This window comes from Uloborus diversus, chromosome 9 (assembly GCF_026930045.1).
Source record: "Uloborus diversus isolate 005 chromosome 9, Udiv.v.3.1, whole genome shotgun sequence".
NCBI classification, from domain to species: Eukaryota; Metazoa; Arthropoda; class Arachnida; order Araneae; family Uloboridae; genus Uloborus; species Uloborus diversus.
The window spans coordinates 102,106,091-102,128,207 of record NC_072739.1 but is presented as its reverse complement, the minus strand read 5'-3'; the positions used below and the strand labels follow the sequence as shown (position 1 = coordinate 102,128,207).

Here is a 22,117-nt window from a genome sequence, read left to right as displayed (position 1 = left end):
ACTGTCTCAATGTCTCCCAAACACCAGTCGAAATGTACCGAATAAGAAACAATTTTGGGAGATCACAGTGACCCCCCATCGTAGTGCTCCTGATACAAGAATTATGATGTTCCCTCAACGGGGGGGGGGGGGGGACAAGAGAGTGAAATGGTTAAAACTCATTGGTCTTAAAATTTGCTTTCAGCTCCCTCAGTATAGAAAACTGGATAATGCCTGCCGTATATGCGGGTCACTTCTCAAATGTTGCATGGATAAAACCTCCTTGGGCTACACAGCTCGCAAATGGACTGCACAGTTTTAAAATTGGTGCTGATAGACATTCAAAACAAATCAAGTGAGTTTTGCAGTAGCATTTTATCTTTCTTTCTTATTGCAGATTTGGGCTAATATTTTATTTCAGGTAATATTATCAGATTGAGTAATTGAAATCTAATTATTATTATAAACTGGTTGGGATTTATTTTAAACAAAAAAATAATTAAAAGGTTACCCTTTTTCCATAGTTTAAATAATTAAAATTAAAGGCACAATTTTTAAATTGTTAATTATTATTATTTTAAGTTTTCTAATAAAAAGTTTCTAAGAGTACAAACGTTTTTTGCTGTTGTAATCATAATTACTGTTATAATTGCTTGTGATGATGTGATTAATAATTGTAAAAACAATTAAAAGCATAAATCATTAAATTATTTGTAACAACAGTGCAACATTTGCAAAAGATTGCAGACATTTGTTTTGCACTCTCATTTGAACTGAAAAATTGATCTCTTGCTAACTCGAAACAAAATTGCAATCCTTTGCGAATGTTGCACTTTTTATAACATTGCTTTTATCACTTAACTTTTTAACACAGAGTGCTTCATTTCTTGAGTAAGACACACAGTATGTACGCTTATTTACATGTGGATTGTGTTGGCTCTAGAATGAACAGGTAGCAGGACAGGAGCTATTTTGAAAAAAAAAAAAAAAAACCCACACCTTCTCTTCTCCAAAAGGTATCTTTTGTGTTCTGCATTAGAGATTTCTCAAAATTCATGAATGTGTACCACATAGTGGCACGGAAGATTATTAATAGTGGCAACAGCACTCATTGAAAAATCTTTCAGGAACTTTGTCAAACTCTGAACACTAAACTACATTCAACGTCATTGGTGTTCCACTGGCCTGAGACAATTAAAACCTGATTCAGATCAGGGGCGGATACAGAAATCCGTTTTCAGGGGGGAGGGGGGGTCATGCTGAAGGAATGACCCCCTCCCTTCCCCCATGAACGAACTTACTGTTTTGGATACAAACATTTTATGAAACTGCTTGGGGGTCAATAAAAAACACCATATCGACCAGGAATAAAGCAACTAATTGAGGATAAACATTGTAAATTATTTTCATAAGCAATGAAATGAAGTAGTAGTTCAAATATTGACTTTCAAAAATAATTAATGAATTGAAAAGATTCTGTAATCGTTTACATTTTATGCATAAAGTGTTTGAATGCAATGAGGATGGATACTATTGTTGACGGTTTGGGGGGAGGGGGGGCCATGATTCCCATGACCCTCTCTTTCTATACGCCACTGATTCAGATCCCTGCAAAATCAGACTAGTAGGTGCGGCCAGGAGCTTTTCGCTTTCAATCGAATCATTTTAAATTATTTATGTGTACTTGTTGTAGTTATCATTATTATCTTTTTCTCTTTCAGATTTTTTTTTGCTTTTATATTTTACTAAGTTTATCTTAGACTAAAATCAGTTATGAGTTAAAATTAATAAAGTTTGTAAATTTTACCAAAAACAAATAATGTGAGAACAGAAACTTCCAAGGGACATATTTTATGTTTGACTTTGGGTGAACCAATCACCTTATCTGTGGATCAGTCCCTCCCCCCCTTTTTTAAGGATTTCTAACACTGCTATTTATAGTCAAAGAAAACCATTGAAATCTATTTGTTACTTTATATTTAATGTTCAAAAATATGGTCGAAATAATATAGCTCTATCTGGAAAAGCCGTCATGCATTGTATATAGAAATAGATGACACAAATCAAGTGAGTAGCATGTTAACTGTCTTCACTGCAATATTGCAAGCACTTATCACTAGCTTTGTATAGGAGCTATGACATCATAAGCAATGTGCACTTAGCATACTTGTGCGTTATACAAATGATAATTTTAAAATTTAGAATAACTTCTGGATTTGCACCCAGGCCCGGACTGGCCCGCCGGACAACCGGCCACATGGCCGGTGCGCCCCTACGCCGGATTTTTTTTTTGTTCAAAAAGGTTCTTTGCAAAAAAAAAAAATTTTTTTTTTACTTAAATTTTTTTTTCCTTTAACTATCAATTTTTCTACTCTCTGTTCCTGGCACCTCGAAATTCTTCAGGCAAAAGTTTTACAGCAAATAAAAGCCTTTTAGCTAATCACTGAGTAGCCTCGAATTATTTTGCCTTCCTTTTCAAAACTTGTTTCTTTCTTTTCAATCATTGTGCTGGGCGACTTTAAAAGTTATTTGACGGTCAAAATCCCTAGTCCCCCACTGCCTTAGACTAAGGTGGCTTGACGAGTAACATAAATTCCCGGAACCAGGAACCGCTGATAGCTTACTCAATACCCAGAATCACCTGGAAAATTCTGGCAGGGAAATTTTACATTGGTAATTTGGATGGAGGAAGGAGAGCGGGTAGACGTAGATGAAAGAAAGTTCAGTTTTTATCTTGGGTGATTCCTTAAGCAATTACCAGTTGCATATATTACGTTATCATTTTTAATAGTAATATAAATTTTGCTTCCTTTTTTTTCCTAAATAAAAATTGTACAGGTCGTTTTGTTTCTGTAAGAGTGTATTAGGACCGCAATATTTTCCATTGCAATTTTAATCATCAGTTTTCTTGCTATCGTACTTCCTATTGCATTCACACAGTTATCGAGCCTCTAGAGGTGGTTCATCTTTATTTGGCAGAAAGCAACATCTTGTTGCGCCCTTTTGCCTTCTAAAAAGCCATGTAGAATTTTTTTCCTTATGCAGACAAACACCTCGTACCTGTTATCGAAAAATTTTAAACGCCCAATTGCGCCCTTCTGTCATTTTAAAGCGCCCTGCAGCCATATTGTGACCCCCCCCCCCACCCTCTTTCCTTCTTTTTTCAGGTCTTTAAAAGAAGTTTTTGAGGGGCCCCTTTGTTGCGATCGTTAATTTTAAAATTACTTAAACTTAAACAGATATTTTGTGACATTAAAAAAACATTTGCAGATAAGAGAGCTCATTCAATCTAGAATTAAGACAAACATCCCGTTCTTGTAATTGTTAGTCAGTTTCTTAGCGCTCTGTTGCATTTATATATATCCCTTCAGTTATTTCATTTCACGTTATCGCGACAAAAATGTCTTTTTTCCAGGTTTGCGGAGTCAGAGGCGAAGAGCCCGGAGTCAGACTGATTTTAGGGTAAAGGAGGCCCTCTGTGGTGTGCCCTGCCCTCCGCACTGCGGCGCACAGTGGTTCAGAATGACAAAAAAGCAGAAAAAATTCAATAACTTTGAATATTCTCAAAAAATGATTTGGAAAATTGTTAACATTGTTGCATGGTAATATTTATCTTCATACTTGCTGATCGTATTCACTGCGAAACCCCGATTTTACGTCCCTCGAATCTACGTTTTCCCCACATTTTACGTTTTTTATCATCAGGTCCCAGTTTTTCCGTACACTTATTAATTTAACCCGGATGGAAAGTTTGTTATTTATGAATTTCCCGCATTTTACGTTTTCCGTTGGTAGTTAAAACAAGAGAAAAAATGTTTTAAAATTAAGAAAAGTGTTTTCCTCTGTGCATTTTTAAACATAATCCACTCTGTTGAAAGTTAATCCATGAAAACAGAAACGCTTTTGCTCCATCCGTAGCTGACCTTATGGACTTTTCGGCCGCCAATGAAGATGAACAAGAAGAGGAAATACAACTCGTCTCTTTTTTCAATACTGCATTTAAGAGTTTAATAATAGTGAAAGACTATTTTCTTGATCATAAAGACAAGGAAAAAACTTCGCAAAGTGTTCTAATCCTGGAAGATGCTTCTATTTACTATGGATTCAATAACTCATTATTACTGACTATTTTCAACCTAAACGCCCGAATTCATTACTTAATGTGTTAGAATGATCTAAACTTGGGTGTACAATAATGTTCTTTTCGTAAAATTTCGCATTTTTACATTTTATAAGCGTTATCGTAGCAAACTTGATTACTATTTTTGTTTCCTTATCTGATTTTTGCTTTTTGTACTTTTCTCTTATTTTACGTTTTCCCATATTTTATGTTTTTGGATTTGAATTGACGTTTTCCCATATTTTATGTTTGATTCAGGCCTCTGAGAAACGTGAAATCGGGGTTTCTCAGTAGTTTAAATTCATTTCTCTTTTTAGTAAAAAATATAAATTAAATCAGTTGTATGCCACACGCAAGGTTTATTTATTGCAATTGATATCCTCAAACAATATTTTCTGGCAATGTTGACAAACTGAGAACAGCTTTATACTGAATGATTTCGAAAAGGAAATCAGAAATTTCAAACGTCTAATGATTTTCTAATTTCATTGTTTTATGAACAGAATGGTTATTTAACTTTTTATATAGAATTCTGTATGAGTTTTAAAAATTTCTTTCTCATATGTATGTTCTTTAAAGCCAAACGGGTCCGAAAATTGTTATTTTCAGGTTACTACTGCATTGCATGTAGAATAATGCTCCACATTAAGCCATAATAACATAAAAACTCTTTTTAAAAAATCCTCTATACTTATTGATGAATGTTTCAAAAGCCCCAACATTCGGAAACAGTAAACAAACGTTTTTAAGCTCTCCTGCAAAGTAGTGAAACTGTGACGTACGTTAGTCTGGAGCATGTCAAATTTGATGACCAATTTCTTTGATAAAAAAGCAATTTACCCCCGTTATACCGTTACGAGTTATTTTCTAACTTACTATATTGGTATTCGTAAATAGCGGAGATCAAACAAAAACATCTGCCACGACTGCAGTCGCAGGTGGTCGCAGCTAAAATGCTGTTGTTTATTTACAGGAAGGATTAAACTATTGATATATGTAAATTTTAGCCCACCGGAAGCCGCCGATAAAAGTATATTTCACAATACTTTTCATTATATTTTTAAGAAAATAATGATTTTTTATTTCAGGTAGTTTTCAATTTTGATGAATTTTTAATTTTTAATTACGATGTAATATGCATCCTATAAGTGTGAAAAACCAATCAAAAATAACTTTTATTAAATTTTAGTCCTCATTAATGAACGGATTAAAACTGAAGTAAAAGTCGTACGTCCGAAAAAAGTAAAAACATAATTATTCAACAATCTCGGCTCATTTTTGTAAAAAACGATTTTTTTTTTTCAAAAAACCCGTATGGAGTAAGTTACTACAACTCAAGGGCTAAGTAATTACGGGATAAAATATTTTTTATCTTAAAAGTAAAAAATGGCTATTTTTTCCGCCCTTGAACCACTGTGCGGCGTGCGGTTACGTAAATCCGGGCCTGTCTCTTCCCCCATTTTTCAGGTCTTCAAGGATATTTTTTAATACATTGTTGTAGGCGAATAGTTTCTTGAAGGGTCCGTTTCTGCCACCTTGAATTTTGAAAAGACTTTTTAAAAATACATTTTCAGACATCAGAAACTTCTTGCAATTTACAATGAACAAGTTAGTGACGAACTGTGGGAAGGTAGTCAAGAAATGAGACTACTTTTATCATTGTGAGAAGATTTATTAATGATTTAAACTTTATATTTATTACCTTTTACTTTTTTGAGGAAAATGTTTCCTTTTAAGAGGCATCATTATGTACATATATTGTTAATTCATAGCTTCCCTTATCTGATTCCACAATCGCTATTATTGACTTCAGTTCATTTTCTTATTTCTTAAAATTTATTCATAATTATATATAGATTTATATTATTTAATTTTTACTCCGTTATTTTCAGATAACATTATATTACGTTTTTATTTATATGTTTAGTCATGTTACTTTAGCTTGGGATGTGGTAATAATGTTATTTTCCTTTTATTGTAATGAAATCTTACTAATATTATATATGCGAAAGTTTGTCTGTATGGATGTATGGATGGATGTATGGATGTTTGTTACTCTTTCACGCAAAAACTACTGAACGGATTTTGATGACACTTTACAATAATATAGCTTATGCATCAGAATAACACATAGGGTAGTTTTCGTCCCGTTATGGGGAGCAAAACCCCCTAAGGGGACAATAAAACACAATTTTTGTATAAATTCTCTAATATTGGGATGAAAAAATACTTGCACATATTTACATTATTTGTCCATCGAAAGCTCTGATTTTTCTGCTGAAGATGGCACCTGTTCGAAATTTCTAAGTAGAATAAAAAACGAGTTATGAGCTTTTTAGATCCATGTTCGAAGGCTTTCCTCAACTCAATACAGTATTTAGTGTATCATCTCAACTCCCTGTCGATAGCCACAATTGTTGTATTGTTGACTTTCTTTGCTTTTCGTGATTGTTCAAGGCTTTTCTCAAGTCAAATCTTGAAGTAAGATTTTTGCACAAGATTGGCAAATAATGCATGATTTGGCTGATGATTTTCCATTTAAACGGAACTTTAATGTAATTAATGGTTTTTATTATTATTTATGCTGATTGAACACTTACTCATTATCCAAACAACCAGCAGATCGCCAAAATTTTTGCAGAAAGATTTCCGTAGCTGATGCATTTGGCAGTTTTTTCAACGTTGCTGTTTTTGAAGCCGAAGACTACGTCATAATGTTTCTCAGCTTTCACCATGTAGACAAAATATCGCCAAGCAAAGAATTTTCAAAAGACTTTTTTTACTGTGTTAAATAATCCAGCAAATAAATTAGGCAAATCCATAAACAGCACAAAAACTTCCATTAATTTTCCTTTTTGCACAATTTCAAACTATCACCAATTTTATTACTTATTTTGGTAACATTTCGGATGAAACTGTTTAGCGCCATTTTATGGTGACCAAAAATATCTCAGCATCTGGCGACGATATCTCTCTAACGAAAATTAATATCATACCGTTTTACAAAGTAAGGAAAGAATGGGGGAGCATCATCGAAGGTACCCCGAAACGACTTTCGCAAATTCGGTAAAATCGCACCAAGAGCCACAATGATTGAAATTTCCCGAAATAACTAAAGCAAGTATAAGGGGATTACGAGCGCAGCTACTTTTTTTAATCACTTCGTACTTCATTAGCCATAGAGAGAAGGTTTTAGACTCCATGTTTAAAAAAAAGTATCAACAGATTAATCTTTTTAAACATGAGAAGATTAATTTCATGTTTTTTAAATTTGTATATGCTTAAATATAGTGCTTTCGTTTCTAAATCAATACTACTTTGTTCTTTATACTTATTGCTATTTTAGTTTAATGGGTAAGGAAGAAACTCGATTTTTAATCACGTCAAAAAGATGTGTTTTAAATTCTTTCACTTCAAACAGAAAACAAAAGCAAGTAACGATTTTTTCTAATAATTATTACTGACCCAGGCAACGCCGGGTATTTTTGCTAGTATTTAATATTATCAAGTATCGGTAAACAATAATATTTTAATTCTTTCAAAAAGAGTAAGAAAGTCAATGAAATTTAATCAGTTGAAGTAGAAACGTCATAAAAGCTTTACAGGTTCCTTTTGCAAAATTTCTATGCAATTATTAAAGAAATTTTGGTTGGAGGTCAGTGGCGCAACCTGAAGGGTGTCCCTCCCCCAAAACGCTGAGTTGAATGTTTTTTAGACTATTCTTTATCATTGAAGAGAAGCAAAGAACACGTATTGGGAAAACAAAGTGATTTTAATGTAAAAATAATAATAACAATAATACGGTACGGGGAAAATCTTAATTTATTTTGAAGAAATATTTGAATGAAAAATATTTAATAGTTACAGCTTATTCAGTTAATTATCCCTCCCCCCAACCCCTATTCCTTTTTTTTTTTTTCCTAGTTCGTCTGAAAATAAGTAAGTCTTCAAAATGCTACTCCTCCGGAGCCCCCCCCCCCCCCCTTCCACGCCGAAAGCATTATGTAACATCTGAAATTTCATGTCCAAACCTTCAATTTCTCAATTTCTCGGAGAGACCCCAAATACCCAGCAAGTTCGAAAATCGCTAAAAACTACGTTTTTTGGAGCTTTAATTTCGAAAAATTACTGGCTCTAGTACAGTGACCACCGCTTATATGAATCACGTTTGCTCTAAACAGTTTTGATTCCATAAAGTGGCTAATTCAACAAAGCTGGATTTTATTCTGTTTTTGACAATTTGATTCATTGAAACGGTTGATTCAATTAACCAGTGATTCAATTAACCGGTGTCCACTGTATTACAATCACATTTTTAAGACTTATATTCGAGCAAAGGTCTCCGAACCGCCTTCCTCTATTACAGCGGTTCCCAAACTTTTTCAGCTACGGAACCCTTAGTACTTCACTTACACTTCAAGGAACCCTAAGACAAAATGCTAACGATCTGAAAATCAAATGAAAAGTAATAATCATTCGCTATGATAATTACTTATATAGAAGAAACTCGGTTTCGAGATTTTTTTCATATTTTGACATATTAGCCAGTTTTAAGTTGTGTCCAACCTACTTTAAGTATTTTTCGAATCTGTCCGTGTGTATGCGTCTACATATATTTGACCGATTTATTGTGGGCACTCCAACTCAAAGCGTAAAGCATAGAATCGGACGAAATTCGGTACATATCAGTTATCCCTATCGCTCCGCGTGGAAAAACATTGAAAGCTTATAGATACTGATGTTTTTTGTTCCAATTAAAAAAGCTTCGGTTCGTCAGGAAGTTCATTCAATCTCATAAAAACTTTTCCTGCGGAAAGCAAGCATATTTCTGTCTCGGAAAGTAGTTATTTGTGTTAACTACTCATGTCTCTAATATGAATAATATAAATATAGCTGTATAGTCTTAACTGGAGGGCATGAAACTTGTTAAAAATACTGTTAAAGCTAAAGGAAAAATTTGCTTCAAATCAGATGGAATTTTTTTTGTCATGTGGAATGGCGATGCGAAACACAATGACGACTACAATTACTATCTGTCGTGGCATTTTAAATTCTTAATATTATTTTTTCTTTAATTTTTTTATTAATTTACTGTAGAAAATTTGTTTTGCAATAACTAATTCGTGGCGGAACCATAGTGTTCCACGGAACATACTTTGGGAATCGATGCATAAAAAAAATAGGTTCTTTAAACTACACTTACCTCCTTACCTTTTCCAGGGAAAAGCTCCAGAATCTCCTTAACGTAAAATCTTCAAAGTTTGTCGACAAATGAGGTTTTAATTTTAATTTCGAAAATTTAAAGGGAGAGGAATAACTGATTTCGATCTTTTTTTTTTTTTAATCGATTGGGGCCAGTCCTTGAAGCTCCATTCCTTACCCTAATTCAGTAAATCTGGCCTATAATCGTTCTTTTAAGGCTTCAATTTCTAGAATATCCGCTGAAACCAATGTACTTTTTCCCCCTAACATCAGCAAAGAAAGTCTAAAATTGCGTTTTTAAAACTACAAGTGTCAAAAATTTTCCGGGGGAGCACCCTCGGATTCCACCTTTTCCTTCCTTCCTTTTCCCTATTAGATCTGAATCCTTTTATCTTTCTTTTTATTTTCATGTGTTCCCTCTAAAGAAAATTCTTGTTGCGCCCCTGTTAGGAGAAAACACTAAATTTTAGAGCATACATATCTCACTTAAAGGAAAACCCTGCACTACTCTCCTAATACCCATTCCCTCTCTTCAGGTCAATCAAAAAAAAAAAAAAAGGTAGCAGGCAAAATATTATATATAATCCCACACACACACACACACAACGGCGACGACTCCCCTCCCTTCGAAAATACCCCGCAAACACCCAAATAAAAGTTTAAATGCACCTCTCGTGTGAACACGTATGCAAGAAGTTTTGTAATTAGTAATGAGCAATGACACATCATGAAAACCGTTTCTCCCTCGCACCCACCTTGTTATATATAATCTACAATTGGCAAATAAGTGCATACATATCATGCGCCCCTCTGAAGTTCTAAGGTTTGCGCCCCTTCGAGGAGTTCAGTCCGGCCCTGTTTGCACCAACTTGTTTCAACTACAGGTAGGTCCGGATCTACTTACCCACAGATCCTGCGGCGCCGAAGGGGGGAGGGGGCCACGCTTCTAAGGGACCCACGGCCCAAGAAACGAAAAAAAAAAGAATTTTTTTTAAAAATTGTACTCAAGTTTTAACAGTTGAATATATTTCTGTAATATTTTGGCAAAAATGGGAGGAAAAATTGAAACTCTTCACATATTACAAAAAAGCACATATGCGAAAGAGAGGGGCACAAGCAGGGGTGTTTGTGATCCGAAATTTCAGAAAATTCCGAAAATTTTGGGCTGACACATTTAACAACTGAAAGATAAAAAAAAAAAAAAAACTTTCAAATTCCCCCCCCCCCATGATTTCAATTATTTCTGTACATTTGAGGAGTTTTTACAGAGGGGGGGGGGGGATGCTTCGAGCTTCCTTATAGTTTCCGAAAATTTCATACTGTCTTCAGAAAATTTTACTTGAGTCTACTTGCACCCCTGGGCACAATGTAAAGTTATGGAATACTTGTTTTCTGAAGAGGATTTTCGCCCTTTCTTCTTTGTCACATTTTCCATAAATCAAATTTTGGAGAGGGAGAAAATTGAAGAGACCATGTTCACAGCACACACAAACTAATTTATTTTTCTACTCACAATATACATGATGGGCAGCCAAGTTGCCCTTTTTCCTGAATATCGGTCAAAAGATATGCCATAAAGTTATCCCGCTATTCGGTCAGGAGGTTTTTTTGAAGTCATGCCTTCATGACTGTCTATAGCCATATGAACCAGGCGCTCTCATGCATCTGCGCAAGGCAATCGCGGAAAGCCCCATTGCGCAATTATGGAGATCCCAGTTATTAATCTTGGGATCCCTGTCAAGTGTTACGCAATGTAACCGCGTGGAGCATATAATTTCTTACATTTTCTTGCTGACATAACTTGTAAATAAAATGAGTTTCCAAAAACCAGGATAAAAAACGCAGCTACCCAGAAGCGTTTACACAAGGGTTAAGGTTTTAAGTTAAAAACCTTAAAACAATAATAATAATAATCAATAAATAAAACACTTTTAAACAAATAATCCAAAATTTAAGTAGATTGAAGCAGTTAAAAACACAACAGTCATTCGTGAAAAAAAAATGAGTTTTTTTTGCGGGGGGGGGGGGGGTAGAGCAATCCTGTGGACGGCAAGGGCGCCTTGCTGATTTTTTGCAGAGAGACCCAAAATTTATGGATCCAGGCCTGATTATAGGTGAGGATATTCTAGAGAACTTAAAAATTTAATTTCACTTAAAGAGAACATAGTTGATGAGATTAGATATTGTTTGTCACATTGTGCTTCTTGCACTCTTAGCAACATAAAGGTTTTTGTTACTTTGCTTGAACATTATTTGGGGAAAGAAAATTTAAATATCGTTGTATAATCCATCAAGAAGGTCTTTGTGTCAGTGATTAAAACTTATCTTCTATTGCTGAGTGCTGACCCATGCAGGGGAGCCCCGCTATAGTGCCTAGAAAGAGTAGTGTGCCGATCGACGGGGAAAAAGTGAGGTCAGATCTGAGGAAAAACCAGATGGCGCTGCGCTCGAGGTGTACGTTATGCTCCTCAATCAGACTCGTTTTAAATCAGCGATTGCATGCTCATTTCGCAGTTTAAAAGCCCCGTTTTTCGGATTGAACTTATTTCTGCGCAAAAGACAAATTCTGTAATAAGTGCTATTTGTTATGGGTGTTCATTTATTTTTTGAAGAATATAAAATTACCTTATGCTAATTTATCTTCGATGAAAATAGTAGACTATAAGGGGCCATTCATTAAATATGTAAGGGTCCCGAGGGGGAGGGGAGTTGGAAAAGCATCTACGTACCTTTGGGTGGGGGGGGGGGGGTTAAACTCATTCTTACGTAATATTTTCCAAGTCGGTATTTCACATTAGAAATTGCGCGGTCAACAAGTGATTAGGCAGAGATTATGTTCCCTTTGCGTATGGAAGGTAAGAAACGTGTTAGGATAAGATGTTTTTTTATTTGTTTTACAAAGAATGAATAGTGTAAAATATAATAAAAGAGTCACATTATGTATGGCATGTTTTATTTTTAATTAATATTACATCAAAAAAAAAAAAAAAAAAAATGTCGAAATACATTCAGTTTAGATTCTAACTTTTCAGTAACTATTTCTTTACGCAAAAAGTTAAATTTAATAATGTGAATTTAATAACGATTCCAGTGATGTAACGATTCCAAGATTTGTTATTTTCTCATTTTGAAAAAGGAAATGGAATCTTACGTAAGAATAGGGGGGGGGGGTGAAAAATCTTACGTACCCTTACATGGAGGAGGGGGATCAAAAATTGCCAAAATCATCCTTACGTAATTAATGAATGGCCCCTAAGTATTCAATAACTGCGCGTCTCTTATTTCTCTACTAATAATAAAGCTGAAAGTCTCTCTGTCCGGATTTCTGTCTGGATCTCTGTGACGCGGACAGTGCCTAGACCGTTCGACCGATTTTCATGAAATTTGATACAAAGTTAGTTTGTTGCATGGGGGTGTGCACCTCGAAGCGATTTCAAATTCGATTTTGTTCTTTTTTTAATTTCAATTTTAAGAACAGTTTCCGGAGCAAAATTAGTAAATTACGAAATTATAATGACGTGGAACCGTAACGTGGGAAGAGCGAATGAACATAGCCAGTTGCCGAGAAATTCATCATCCATTATTTGTAAATATACAAGCTAATCAAATGAACTTTTAATTTTCTCCTCCGGCAAAGTCCTGCGGGTACCGCTATTTTCAAAATAAAACTGCTTCGAAATTCTTAAGCTAATTAAAATTATCAGGGCTTCTCAGTCTGAATCGAAGAGTCGGAGTCGCTTGAAAACCTACCGACTCCGACCTGTTTTTTTCTGTGAGAAATTGGTACCTTCAATCCCTCGCCAAGTGTTTAAATTTGCCACTTTTCTTAAAATTTCGGGAGACTTAAATACCTTTTATCTCGATAACGGGGGACGATAACAAAAATAATTATCAATTTCGTACAGGATTTTAAAAGGCTAAAATTAAAAATAAATTTCTTTTTAAATATAACTTACGTGCTCGTTGATTCCGTTTGTCCGAAAGTCGAATGGTCGGTCGCTAACAGTTACCAGGCTTAGCGTTGCTGGAGATTTCCAACCTATTCTCCAGACCTATAAACTGTGGAGGTGAAGCTGCTATATACCGTACCCAAGTCGGTCTCTTTCTCATTCAGGGGCCTCATTGACTCAGGAGTCGCTCCATTCTGCTTTAAACTCATGCTGGCTACATGAATGGGGCTTGAGTCTCCCAAGTGGCATTAAAAACAACAACAAACTGCGCCCTAAGCCATCTCGATTGATAATACATTTGCCTTAAAATATAAGTATCAAATTTTCAGTCAATTGTGTAAAGTTTTGTTTTGAAAACATCCTTGTCTTTGTGCCTACTTCAATAATGATCTTTTTATCGTCAATATCATTTTCCACATAATTTTCATTATATACAAAAACTACAATATTTGGAGATTTTTTAAATTTCATACAAACCCAATATTCGTTAGGCAAATTAATATGAACAATTTCATTTATAATAGAGTTAGACGTGGTTATTTCAGTTTCATCTGCGGAAAGATCAAGTTTTATTTTTTTCAAACAGGGAACATTTTTCTTAACTGCATAATTCCTGATGGACCTTTTCTTTGGTAATTTTTTAGTAAAGTATGTTAGCAGACTTGGGAAAATTGTCGGAATTGCCTCATCTTAAAAAAAGTCTTTCCCCGAGGAATCAAAACTTCCTAACCATTTATAATATGCTTAAAATGCGTTTCAATAAAATGTTTTTCGAAATGCAGAGCACAAATTGAGCAATATTTATCAAAAACTTTATCTAACCTGGGAATTAACGAATTCCACTTTAGTTTTTCTTCACCTGCTGGAGCTTTAAAAAGCGTAACTTTTTCCTTGCATGTTTTGTACCCACTTTTGCATCCTGGTACGAAACAAGATGAAGCTTTATTTCTTCCAATGTTCAACTTTGATGCCTCCATTAAAAGCCTTAAACGCTGTTTCATGAAATATTCACAAAATAAACGTAAAAAAGAGAAACGCGGAACTAAATTGTAGCAAAATCCCGCGTCTACTAATGTAAACACCGCGAAATTGAACGTACATCTCGACCGCACTGCCATCTAGCGGTTTTCATACAATTTGTCTTCAAGAATCGTGGGGAAAAAAGCGCCGGTCGGCACACTACTCTTTCTAGGCACTATAGCCCCGCTCTCTGAACTATTTTTGGGTGGGCGGAAATTCTCAATTTGCCAAATGGAACTCCAAATTTCGACGAATAATGACAATTTTGCGAAATAGAACTCCAAAATTTTCTGAATCGTCAAACAAAGTTTGCTGATTAAGGAAATTTTTGGAAGGTCACAGTAGTCAGGGGAATATCAATGGAAGGTCACACTTCCGTGATCTCTTATCGGGCTTCCCGTAAACCCATGAGTGCTTTGTATTAACAATATTCGGAGTTCTGACTTGATGACGATTTTCTGAGCTTTTTCTGAAGATAACGGGACAGAATGGCGAATTATTCTTTTGTTGTAGTGTGCACCAGCTTTCCAAAAGAAAAGTATTCAAGAGATTTTTCAGTTTAAGGGAGAGTGTTTTAAAATTTCTGAAAGAAAACAATGCTCAGGAATGAAGAATGGCAATAGGTTCTTCTCATCTTGCCCTAGAATCATATTTTAAGATATCTTTGATGGTGTTAGAAGAATTTTCAGAATTCAGGAGCTGTCCCAGAAATTTTTTGATATTGAAGTTTCAAAAAAGCAATTTTAAGGTTTTGAGACGTTTAAGGGGCCATCGGAATCTTTCATCGGAAATCGTTCGGAACTAAAATAATAAAAACTATTTGAGGATTTTTTGATCAAATAAGGGGAAAAGAGCTACTATCCCCCTGAAATTTTTTTGAAATTGAAATAACAAAAACGCAATTTTAAACTATCTTTGGTGACTTTAGGGAGGAAAGTGAAAGCTAAAACTCTCCGCTAGGGAGAGGCAAGTGCCCCAGTTTTTTTTTTTTTTTTTGATGCTTAAAGAGAAGTATGTTTTAAAATTAAAAAAAAAAAAATAACTTTCCAGTTTGTAAACTTCTCTTGGGTCGTAGGTTGGAGAGCCCTGCACTAGATGGTAGCGTTTTGCCGTTTCTTTGAAAAATCTGTGTGGCAGGGTTTTTCCCCTGTACTCTTTATATGAGGCATTCAGATCTAAAGTGGATCAAGTCCATTCCGACTTAATTTGAGTTCTGAACGTTGTAGATTTTGGCAAAAAAATGTTACGTTCATAAATGAGGCGTTCAGGTTGAAAAGGACTTGATCCACGTTAGGGTGATAGTTTACGATTGTAAATGTAAATGTCTTTTTCTTTTGCTCAAAGGAATTTTTTTTTCCAAAATAGGACTATCGTGACTGCTGGAAGTTGAAAGTTCTGCTTAACCTGTTTGAATTATTTTTAAAATTACGCCCATTTTGAGCAACTGGTACCAACGATGCCTAACTTTTATTCCTACTTTCGAACCCAGTTAAGGATACAATAAATATTTTACTTCCAATTGTGACGGTAATTTATTTAATATGTGTTGTCAAAACTATAGCGCTGCGTATTTACAGTTTACAAAATTTCTGATTTTGACAGATTAACCTTGTTAAATGGTTTAACCTTGTCCCAAGTGCAACCTGTGTTTTTTAGCACCAGCTTCAACTACGCGGGAGGGGCTCATCTTCTATAGCTTTTATTAGTTTGGCAATTTTTTTGTTCTTTTTCCGTGACGGAACAGAAAAGAATTGCAGACACGATCTGTTTGGAATGGCAAAGACATCTTTGATTGACGATGAAAGATTGGACGGCAATTTAGCTGTCTAAGGTTTGGTCGAAGGTGTTGGATTGCTGGTATTTGCTTGGAATAAAAAAAGGTGTCAGGAATCTTCAGGGAGTTAATATTTAGTATTCAAGGATTGATTCTGATCTTATGTTCGTTGTTATAATCAAAAACTATAATTGCTTTCGAGCATGAATTGCTATCACGTTTTGCACTGATAAAAGAGCATTTATTGAATAATTCATGTACATGTCATTTGGATTGTCAACAGCTTGGTCGTTTAACATGATGTCTGTTTCTTGAAATCGTCCCCCCGACCCCTTTTTTTTAACGGGCAGGAAATTATCACTTATCGTGTTTATGTAGCGTGAATGTCAGGGAATTTAAAAAATAAATAAAATAGCCTGGGAAAATAGGAGAATTGTTAGAAAAGTCTGAACATACACAGTTATGAACCTCCGAGAAAACCAGAAACATAGACGTTTGATGTTTTTTTGCTAATGCAGTTGACGCCAGGGCCGTGCACATAAATTAATGTGGCCCGCCACAAATGACTTTTTTGGGGCCACCTCCATGTTTACCCCGAAATATATTTCACTCCCCATTCAATTAGTATTACTCCCCCCCCCCTCGCGCTCCTTCGAATAATTAAAGGAGCAAGGCGAAAGATGACGACCTTAACAGCTTTTTTTTTAAAATTTTTCACGCGCGTGTGAAAAAATGCCTACTGATATTTTGCTATTGAATTTTTTTATCGAACCTTAATCTAGAAAGCCACGTGATTAATATAAAAATACTCTAAATTTTCATGACATATTGAGCAAGTTTTAGAAAATGTAGGGATTCGTCATCTTGCCCCTAATGCCTGTCAAGATGACGATTTCGTTTAAGTAAAATGACAATTCGTAAAACTCTGTCGCATGGGGCAAGATGACAATCTCGTCATTTATTGCAAAGAAAATTATATTAACAGGGTAATGTTTCCAGCACGAATCGCTCATCGATTGTAAGCATTGGATTTTGCACTTTTCGGACCAACAAAGAGTTTTTTTCCTGTCATTTCCTCGATATAGTCCAGTTATATTATACAGAAAAGGGGGGCTAAAATCGCAAAACGATGTAGCTCTGATTTTTTAATAAGTTATTTGGGTCAGTATGGGTAGTGTAAATCTAAGTTTGCAGTTTTCAAAAACCTGTGCTCGCTGCGTAATTCGCGAAAAACTGCGAAATTTTCGGACTTTTTTTTAGTTTTTCCTTTATAACTCCTAAACTATCAAACTTTTGATTTTAAATGTGGATTAGGGTAAACCGAAATAAGCCGAGAAGATTTTTTTTTATCGAAATTCATTTTTGGTAGCTCACAAAAGTTGCGTAGTGAGCTATAGCACTCACAAAACATTTCTTGGATGTTAAAAAATATCTAACCGTTCCTATTTTACACTGAAAAACCGAAAAAAAAAGAAAAAAATATGTTTTGCTCAAATATTTAAAAAAAATAATAATAAATTTCAAATATTTTGCTGGAATGCAACGAAAATGTTATATAATGAGCCAGTTCGAGCCATAAAATGTTTTATCAATTTTAATGAATATTTAACCGCACCTTTCTGACATCAAAAATTTGAGAAAAATGAAAAAATGTTGGATTTCTTCAAGAACCAATATGAAAAGTATTTTTCAAAATTTATTCATAGACTGATTAATTAAATGGCACTATTAATCATAGTAATTATTATCACGCAATAGTATCATACATTTTCTACAATTACATATAGAGCGAATAAAATTTTGAAAACGTATCTACAAATTTGATTTATAACACCTCATGCACGCATAATGAATATTATCTTTTCGAATAATATTGTCCCTTACTATCAAATGATGGAAGTTCTTTCCTAGCTTGAAGTTTGGCACGAATATATCCATCTTGTGCAGTTTCACCTTTATTGCAGCTTCGGTTATTAGTTTCACACAACGTTCCACAGCCTGCGTGTGACAGGGAAATTTCTCGAAAGTTAATTCTTTTGGCTATTCTTTGGACATTTCTTTGAAGTTTTGGTCTTTTAGTTGCATAGAGGCGTCTCTCTTACAACACAGTTTGCCCAATCAACTAAATCAACATAACCAACGGCTTCAAAATTAAGTTTAGGAAGCTTAAAAAATCGCACACAATCCGAGCTCTTCATCTTATTTCTAGAATTGTGAACGCGCCTAACTGCTAATTCCCGAATGTATTTTCTAGAGTCAAACAACATTGCCAACGGTAGCTGTTCGGGATGAGCAAAATATGCATTATTTGAAAAAACTTTGAAAATTATCTGCTTAACTTTGTCTGGAAACTGCCAACCTTGCGAGAAAAATCATTTTCCAAAAATGTTGGGCACTATACTGGGCACTTTCTAGTCGAAAAACGAAATACGGCCGAAAATTCATCAATGTTAAGGGAATAGATTAGATGTAGGGGGATGAATGTTCTTGTTACTCGCATAGAGCTATTAATCATTGACTTATATTTAAGTTTTCTATAACCGCCGTGTTTTGTCAGCACACATAAATTACATAAACACACATTCGAGTCGTATTATACCATTCTATGCCCCCCTTTTTTAGAATAGAATCTTCCATATATTCTTGAGAAGTGTTTTGTCTCATTTCATAAAAAATCGAATTTCCGATTATTTTCCGTTTTGCAATTGTAAAAGAACTATTGAATCTAGACTTCGTTTTTGGCTTAAAGAAAACCCAATTAAATGTACTGTAACAGTATGCCCAGTTTTTTTCAATTAGAGTGGGAATTCATGTCCATATTTGGCGTTTAATGTGATCGAAGCATTTGTTTTCCTCCAAAAATGACCGATTTTCGAAGTACGATATCTTCTAAACTATTGGTCGAACAGAACGGCACTTTAGCTTAAATTGTTCAAAATTTAATGTGCTTTAAAGTGGGTATCCATATGAGGGTGGGTTGAAAAAACTTTTTTTGGAAATCTGTTTTTGGATAGTGTGGAAAAGTTGCTATATGGATCTGTTATCTCCCTGAAAAAATTTCGCTAAATTTGCTTACCATTTAGCCTTAAAAAAATTGAAAAAAGAAAAAAAAAACGCAAAAATGTACTTTTTCTTCAAAAAAAAGGGGGGGGGGGCAAGAAATAAATTAGTTTGTAACTAGTTCCAGCAGACAGTATAAGTATCAGTCAGTGAATCAGTTGTAATTCTCTAAGATATTTATGCATTTCGTAGAATACATAGCTGCGCCCCTTTAAAACTGAAACATGGAGAAAATGAAAAAAAAAATAATAATAATAACAACGCTAGTTTAAAAAACAGTTTCGAAATAAGTACTTAAGTACTCCGACCGCCGCACCCAGCCGTGCGGGGGGCCCGCTATGCGGACCCCCCGGACGGTAAAATCTAAGGCTTACAGCTAAGTGGTGGGGTGTGAGCGGAGAAAAGTACTTAAGTACTAATATTGAAATGTTACGTAAATATTGCGATACTTAGATTATACATTGAAAATTCAATCAATTTTATGCAACATTTGTTCGCCAATTTTAAAAAATACACACACTCACATAAAAATAGTTATACAAGATGCTAATTTTCTAATTTGCAGTTTCAGTTGTTTCTCCTGGTAATAAACGGCGCTCAACTGCTTTTATTATTCCTAAGGTTATTTTACTACTATTTTAGATATATACCACTAACAGCTGGTGAAAGTGCAAAAGAAATTTCGCAAGGTATTATAGGCTTTGCGAAAAAGTGTAATATGAGCTTGCTCAACGTATCGGTTATTGGATGCGACGGAACAACTGTAAATACGGATGAATAGGTGGAGTAATTCGTTTCCATAAGACATATGAGCCAGTGAGAAGCAAAGGGATGTAAGTAGCAAAATTAAAAATTTAGAGATAATCAGTACACATGGTAGGTGAACCTCTCCTCCGTCTTGAGGCAAGAGTTGGTACTAGTAGCCCTGGTAGTTGCTGTTTTGCAGCATGATTTAGAAAAAAATCAATGAAAGCCTATACCTAGGACGCGTTTAACTCGAAACTTTAAACGCGTTTTATTCGAAACTTGAAAATGTCCACTTATATCCCTTTGCTTCTCACTGCCTCATATGTCAGAAGACTTTTACAGTGGATACATTTTACATATCTCTGCTTCATACTTATGAGTTGCCACTGAGGCATCTTATTCTGTAAATGGATGGTTGCACAAAGGACCACATTCATATTCTGGAGCTATCGGACAGCTCCTCAGAGATTTAAAAAAAAAATCCAGTGGTCAAATTTGATAAAATTGACTGCAATGTTCTGGCTTTGGATGTGGAAGATATACAAAATTTAAGTACTGAACAACAGTATTTGTATCGAATCTGTCTTGCCATAAAAGATGGTAGTTGCCCTTCTAGCGTTGCTGACAGAAGCCCAGGCAAACTCAGTCATGCACGATGTCTGACAACTGCAAACCGTTTTTTTTTTTTTTTTTTTTAATGCTTCAATATGGTTTGAAATTAAAAATGAAACCGATCTGCCAGTATGGTCCCCAACATTTTTGGAAAATGATTTCTCTTGCAAGGTTGGCAGTTTCCGGACAAAGTTAAGCAGACAGTTTTCAAAGTTTTCTCAAATAATGCATATTTCGCTCATCCCGAACAGCTACCGTTGGCAATGTTGTTTGACTCTAGAAAATGCATTCTGGAATAAGCAGTCAGGCGCGTTGGGTAAAATTTTTTTTAGCAAAACATATTTCTCTCTTTTTTTTTTCGGTTTTTCAGTATAAAATAGGGCCGGCTAGATATTTTTTACTAATCCAAGAAATTTCTTGTGAGTGCTAACTAGCTCACTACGCAACTTTTGAGCGCTATCCAAAAATGGATTTCGAAAAATGTTTTCGCGAATTACGCAGCGAGCACAGGTTTTTTAAAACTGCAAACTTAGATTTACACTACCCTTACTGATCCAAACAACACATTAAAAAATCACAACTACATCGTGTTTTGCGATTTTAATGTCTAATATGACTGGACTAATAATGCTTTTGTGTGTCACATGTACTAGCGCATCCAGAAATACCTTCTGGAGGAGGTTTTAGATCAAAAATACTTTCTGGGGGGGGGATTTTTTGATGAGAAAACCTGCTGAATGTTTTTTTTTAAACAAAAATACCTCCTGAAGGGGATTTTTTGCTCAAAAATATCTTTTGAAGGGTTTTTTTTTTGATCAAAACATCCCTTTCATATGCATAAACACCTGTATTAAGATTTGCATTTATGTTAAAACCAATGGCTCTGAAACCAATGGTGTACTCACCCCCCCCCCCTTCCCTGCGCCACTGGTCACATGTAAATAACGTTATAGAAAAATATTTTTTTCTCAGCTCCTTTGCCTTACTTATTGTTTTTTTAAAATTATTATTTGTTTTTACACAAAAATTGCAATTATACTCATATTAAAATCATGTTCGCGGGCCAGACGCCAGAACACAAATAAAATTTCAAAATATCTCATTCTTTTCAAGTAACATGGTAAAATGTGGTAAAGGAAAGAAAATTAAAATTAAGGATTGTCGTTATCATTATTCGATGCTTATTTTATTAAATGCATCTGTTTTTCAGAATTTTTTTTTCTGAATATTTGGTTCCAAATTTGGGCCATTTTCACTAATCGTTCTTTTTGATTTGTAACATAAAATAATACAACAGAAAACATGGATCAACTTCGCGAACCGTAGGTTGGGCACCACTGGTGGATCCACTGTAGGTTACCCTACGAAAAGAATTTCAAGTTTATAAAGCTTCCCACGAACGATGTCACATTTTTTACTGTAAATTTAACCTTCCTCCCCCTGTCACAAAATGTCACACTTCGCCATACCCATGCCCTCCCCTTGTCACATCTCACATGTCATGAAAAAAAAGTGATGTCACTCTTATTACCGCCTCCTTCCACATTGAGCAAAAACTTGCCGTTTTAATTTGCTAAAAAAGCTTCGAAATATTTTATTGCACAATTTTTAAAACCAAACTTAATAATTTAAAAAAAAAATACAATAACATCG

General features: G+C 34.9%; 1 protein-coding gene across 1 annotated transcript in view; it reads left to right on the top strand.

Moving 5' to 3' along the window:
• The first annotated feature begins 224 nt into the window (after positions 1-224).
• LOC129230064 (UPF0489 protein C5orf22 homolog) overlaps positions 225-22,117 on the top strand; it is a 739,515-nt gene continuing 717,622 nt past the window's right edge. Inside the window, exon 1 of the mRNA XM_054864453.1 lies at positions 225-334. The gene's annotated coding sequence lies outside the window, so the exon portion shown is untranslated. The remainder of the gene's footprint in view (positions 335-22,117) is intronic.